The following is a 6,776-nucleotide window of genomic DNA, read 5'->3' on the forward strand; positions in this document are numbered from 1 at the left end:
AATGATCTAATTCCTATATGGCTACTTTTATAACTTCATACAGATAATGAGTTAAGCCAAAATGCACTATAATATTTGGTAGAATTCAAGACCAGTATCTTTAGTATATTACAAAATGCATTTTAATATCCCAAAGAAGCAAGACTTGCGAGTAGGTGTTTAAACATAAATTATCTACAGTTACAAAGTTCTATTCTTGACAGCATTTGCCCTTTGGGGCAGTCTCCCACTTTCCAGAGGATAAAGGCCCAGAGTAGAATCAGCAGCATAACACATACACAGAAGTCCATATTGTAAAGGCTATAAAGATTTGCTGCGCAGTGAGAAGATGCCTCTGCTCTTTCTCACTGCATACAAATTATGTGAATTGTGTTGCCTATCTCTTGTCATGTTCTTCTTTGTTGGTCAAATACTGAGCAGCTATGCTTCCAACCGGAGGATCTACAGAGTTGCAGTCTGTCAATGTCAAAGGGAACAAATTGACCACAAAATCTTTGAAATAGTAAAGCAGGACTCTAGCTGTCTTTGAGGATACCCAAACAGATGACTCCTTGACTGTTGATGTTGCAGTGATAGATTGTGGTGTGAAAAGTAACGTTTGGCAGCTTAAATGAATAACTGGATGAACATGTGATATTTAGAAAAAATACACCACTTTCATACACAGGACCTGATGGACCAAGTATAGTCAGTCTCTGTTCATAGGTGCTATCTCTTTTAGGTCCAGCACTTTGGTTAGGAGGAGGGTCAAAGGTGATTTCAGCTAGCTCCTTCCGAATTCTTTTTGCACTACTGTAGTGGAAAATTTGCAGTGGTTTTGCTGGGGAGTTCAGACTTTTTCTTTTGCTGTGTGGTAAAAGGTTTTTCTCTCTCACGTTTTTGGGGTATGTATGTATGTAATGATTTATATTCTATGCTTTCACTCCACTTATTTTATAACACCACTTTATATGTGTTATAAAATATTTGCTATATTCTCCATATTGTACAATATACCCTTGTATATTATTTTATACCTAATAGTTTGTACTTCTTAATCCACTCCCCCCTTTTCTCTCCCCACAGGTAACCATATATAGTTTGCTTTCTATATATAAGTCTGCTTCTGTTTTGTTATATTTGTTCATTTGTTTTATTTTTTAGATTCCACAGATAAGTGATACCATACAGTATTTGTCTTTCTCTGTCTGACTCATTTCACTTAGCATATTGCCTTCCAAGTCCATCCATGTTGTTGCAAATGGCTAAATTTCATTCTTTTTTTTTATGCCTGAGTAGTATTCCATTGTGTGTGTGTGTATATATATATATATATATATATATATATGCCACATCTTCTTTATCCATTTGTCTGTTGATGGACACTTAGGTTGCTTCCATATCTTAGCTACTATGAATAATGCTGCTATCAACATTGGGATGCACATATCTTTTTGAATTAGTGTTTTTGTTTTTTCTGGATATATACCCACAAGTGGAATTGCTGGATCATATAGTAGTTCTAATTTTAGTTTTTTGAGAAACGTCCAAACAGTTTTCTACAGTGGCTGCACCAATTTACATTCCCACCAACTTCCCGTTTCTCCACATGCTCACCAACATTTCTTATCTGTGTTCTTCTTGATGACAGCCATTCTGGCAGGCGTGAGGTGGTATTTCATTGTGGTTTTGATTTGCATTTCCCTGATGATTAGCGATATTGAGCATCTTTTCATGTGTCTGTTGGCCATCTGCATTTCCTCTTTGGAAAAATGTCTATTCAGTTCTTCTGCCCATTTTTTAATCGGTTGTTTGTTTTTTTGATGTTGAGTTGTAAGAGCTATTTATATATGTTGGATATTAACCCCTTATCAGTCATATCATTTGCAAATATTTTCTCCCATTTGGTAGGTTGTCTGTTCATTTTATCAATGGTCTAATTAGGCCTCATTTGTTTACTTTTGCTTTCATCCCTTTGTCTTAGGAGACAGATCCAAAAAAACATTGCTACAATTTATGTCAAAGAGTGTTTTTTCTTGTTCTTAAAGCTCTGGAGCAGCAGTGTCTTTATGGTCTGCATCTGAACTACCTCTCCTGGTTCTGGGGTTCTTATCATTCAATCTTTGCCTATCATTGGAAATCTTGTGAAGTTATTTCTTGAAAAATGTGATTGTGCACCTGGCCTGCTCATGCACTCCTACAATGTGAGGGTGAGAGAGAGAAAAAAAACCCTTCCTTAGGTAATGGAGGTAGCTGGGGTAGGGAAGGGGAGGGAGCAGGGGGAAAAAAAGCCAAGGAGGCTTGTGCTGGGGAGTGTGGAACATTGAAAGTAGGAGGAGATTGTGCCCCTTAAGATTTCTTTCCAGAGGAGTTACTATTTTTTTGAGGGCATGGCTCAAAAAACTGACTGTGTTTGGGGGCAGGTTGGTTTTTTTGAGGGCATGGCTCAAAAAATTGTCTGTGTTTGGGGGCAGGTTGGTTTGGGTTGAGGCAGGGCTTTGTGGAGATAAGTATTATGTATGATACTGGACTGATGAATACATGACACTCTGCCTTTGTCAAAATCCATGGCACAAGAATGAACTTTAATGTATGCAAGTAAAAAAATCATTTAGAAGGTTGGTAGATTCCAGAATGTAATGTATACTGTGACAAAACAATCTAATTGTATAACATCTATAAAACAAGCTCACTGAAGGAATGGGGAGAAAATTTCTGGTTTAAGTAGTTTTGGAAATGAGTGGAGACATTAGACTAAAGGCAAAGGAAGAAACTGCACATAAGCAGTGTACTTTAATTTTGATTCCCATGGGGCTATGGGTTAACAATTCTGAAGCCACTATGCATATATACTAGAATTGAATAGTGAGGTAGATGAATGGCGGATTGTGGGAGGCAAGTTTCTCAGTGTTCGAGCTGGAGGATACAGACAAACAATAAAAAGGTTTGTTTGGTAATAGAATATAGTTGGAGATATCAGCATAAACTCATTTTTAGCTTACTATAGATGCAGACAGAAACACAGAGAAATATTTATAAATACAGGCATACCTTGTTTTATCGCGCTTTACTCTACTGTGCTTCATAGATACTGCTTTTTTACAAATTGAAGGTTTGTGGCAACCCTGTGTCCAGCAAGTCTATCAGCACCATTTTTCTAACAGCATTCGTTCCCTTCGTGTCTCTGTGTCACATTTTGGTAATTTTCGCAGTATTACAAATTTTTTCATTATTATATAACTTGCTATGGTAATCTGTGATCAGATATCTTTGATGTCACTACCACGACTTGCTGAAGGCTCAGATGATGGTTAACATATTTAGCAATAAAGTATTATTCCATTAAGATATATATTTCTTGTTTTTTAGATATGTTATTGTACATTTAACAGACTATAGAATAGTATAAACATGACTTTTATGTGCATTGGAAACCCCCAAATTCATGTGACTTAGTGTATTTTGATATTTGCTTTAATGCAGTGTTCTGGAACTGAACTTGCAATATCTCCAAGGTATGTGACTGTCTGTCTGTCTCTGTCTCTGTCTCTCTCTCTCTCTCTCTCTATCTATATATACATATATATATACACACAAAGGTTAACATACATCCACATATTTTCCTATTCTGTTAGCTGAGAGAGCCTAGAAGCAAGGACACCCAGTAGCAACAAGTACACTTAGCACCCAGATCTTGGTTTCTAGAACCCTTCTTTAATTAAAGGAACTAAGGCTCCTTGGAGAAATGGCTGATTCTAAGCCTGGGGCAGGAAATATGCAAGATAATCTGGGAGAACCTTGTAGTGTTAAGAAAGAAAGAAAGTGCTCAACACACACACACACACACACACACACACACACACACAGAGTGATGGGACTATGTCAAAGGGACACAGAAGCCAAGTGAAAGACCCCCCCCCCAATAGACAGAGCTGGAATGATTTGAGCAACAAAATAAAATAGTATTGAATTATAACCCAAAGTACAAGATATATATTCATGAGTCCAAACTGATATAAATAATTAAGTAAATAAACAAATGGGAGAGAACAGACACATTTCCTGTGCAGTAGAATTTTAAATAATTTATTTGGATACTCTACCCTCAAGAAGATGGAGCCTAACTCCTCACTTCTTAAGTGTGGGCTATGCATAGGGACTTCCTTCCAAAGGGTATGGAATGGAAAGGGGGAAAAAAGAGTAACTTTACAGTGGAGAAACCTGACACACTACCTCAACCAAGTGACCAAGATTAATATCAACAGTGACAAGTCACCTTGATAATATGTATTCTCGATGTGATGTGATGAGAATGACACTTTACCTCTATGATCTTTCTCTCCAAAACACACAACACCAGTGTAATCATGAGAAAAACATCAGAAAAATCTCAATAGAAGGACATTGACCAATATACCTGACCAGTACTCCTACAGTCTGTCATGGTCACCAAAAACAAGGAAAGTCTGAGTAACTATCACAGCCAAGAGGAGCTTAAGGAGAATTGACAACCAAATTAATGTGATATCTTGGATGGGACTGTGGAAGAGAAAAGAGCATTTGGTAAACACCAAGGGTATCTGAATAAGATGTGGACTTCAGTTAATAATAATGTATCGATATTTGTTCATTAATTGTGACAAATGTACCACACAAATATGTTTATAATAGGAGAAATGGTATATGGTGTATGGGATTCTCTGTACTACATCTGAAACTTCTCAGTAAATCTAAAACTATTACAAAATAAACATTTTATTTAGATAAACCCTGACTAAACACTCTACTGGATCCCCTTTCTGCATTCTACCAAGCCAGACTGAATTTTCTAATTTTTATTTCCAGTGAACCCTCTAAGTCTGCAGGTCTGGCTCAGTCAGAATAACTCTCACCAAGGGTAAGAGGAATGTGAAAGCAACTTAAGCTGACAGAGTCAGTTGCTTCAGGTTTTCTTTTTTAAAATTCTCTGGTATTATGCATCTGTCCTGTCTCTTCTGTTATTCTCCATTGATTGCTTTATAACTTTTCATTGTTTGTTACTGTCTTGTCCATCTACAGTTCTGATTGTGACTACTTGCAGACCTTTAATGAACCATATGGTTAAACCCTTTCTACTTAAGTAGGACTGTTTGTATGTGTATTGCCAATGCCTTATTTATTTAAAGTAAGTCTCCTTCAAAAGGGAACCCTCATACACTGTTGGTGGGAAAGTAGGTCGGTGTAGCCACTGTGGAAAATAGTATGGAGATTCCTCAAAAAATTAAGAATAGAACTACCACATGATTCAACTATTCCACTTCTGGATATTTATCCAGAGAATACAAAAAGAGTAGTTCGAAAAGATATATGCACCCCTATATTTATCACAGCATTATTTACAATAGTCAAGATAAGGAAACAACCTAAGTACCCATCAACAGATGGAAGGTTAAAGATGTGACATATATATATTCCATATATGTATATACATATGTATATATATGTATATACAGTGGAACACTAGTCATAAAAAGATGACAGCTTACCATGTGTGGCAACATAGATGGACCTTGAGGATATTATGCCAAGTGAAATAAGTCAGATGGAGAAAGACAAATACCTTATGATTTTATTCATATGCTGAATATAAAAAAAAATCAAAGAAACAAAATAAATGTACAAACCAAACCAAGCAAAACCAAACACTTAGATACAGAGAATAGAGTAGTGTTAACCAGAGGGAAAAGGGGTCAGGGAGGGAAAATGGGTAAAAGGGTGTCAACTGGATGGTGATGGATGGAAACTAAATTTTTGGTGATAAGCAGGCTGTAGTGTATAGAGAGGTAGAAATATAATGTTATCTACATGAAACTTATTTAATGTTATAAACCAGTGCTATCTCAGTAAAAATAAGTAAGTATATAAATAAAATCAATCTCCTTCTTACCTCTCTGCATAACACCCACTTCTACCAATTTTGAATCCTTTGTTCTGATCCTTCTCATCTCAACCTCACCAAACACACTTTTATCATTCTATGTCTTGATATAAAATAACACAGTAATTTTTAAAATTCTTGATATGAAAGAGAAGGGATTTAGTGTAAGTACCCTACACCCCAATCATTGCCTCACTTTATGTTATATTTTTAGTTTTATTATAAAGGATGATTGTTGTCATCATAGTATTATTTGCTATATTAACTATTAAATTATTTGCTACATACTTGCCAATGTCATACTTAAACTAATATATTTTTTTCTTTTTTCTTTTTTTTTTGGCTGCACCGCATGGCTTGTGGGATCCTAGTTCCCACAAGGAATTGAACCTGGGCCCTCGGCGGTGAAAGCGAAGAGTCCTAAAACTGGACTGCCAGGGAATTCCCTATTTTTTCATTTTGAAATAACTTCAAACTTAAAGAAGTGTTGCAAGAATAGTACAGAAAACCCCTAGATATTCTTTTCTAAGATTTATTTATTTTTATTTTATTATTTATATATTTATTTTTTTGACCACACAGCATGTGGGATCTTAGTTCCCTGACCAGGGATCAAACCCGTGTCCACTACAGTCCTGCAGTGGAAGTGTGGAGTCCTAACCACTGGACCATCAGGGAATCCCCTACTGGTTTTTAAATGAACACTTACCACACTTTCTATATCACCTCTCTCTGTCTCTCTGTCTCTCCCTCTGTTTCACCCTCTCAGCCTCTCTCTGTCTTTCTCTCTATATATAGTTTATATGTAAAAACTATATATATCTATGTATGTATATGTAGTTTATTTTTCTAATCCATTTGAGAGTTGGTTGAGTACATT

At 36.1% G+C, this 6,776-nt stretch overlaps 1 pseudogene; it reads right to left on the reverse strand.

Annotated features, from left to right (window-relative positions):
- Nucleotides 1-376: 376 nt before the first annotated feature.
- On the reverse strand, nt 377-4,423 carry LOC113622961 (ubiquitin-conjugating enzyme E2 E3 pseudogene; annotated as a pseudogene).
- Nucleotides 4,424-6,776: the final 2,353 nt, after the last annotated feature.

The sequence above is a fragment of the Aethalodelphis obliquidens genome, unplaced genomic scaffold, assembly GCF_003676395.1.
Source record: "Aethalodelphis obliquidens isolate GAN/ISIS:26980383/991018 unplaced genomic scaffold, ASM367639v1 scaffold10, whole genome shotgun sequence".
NCBI lineage: Eukaryota > Metazoa > Chordata > Mammalia > Artiodactyla > Delphinidae > Aethalodelphis > Aethalodelphis obliquidens.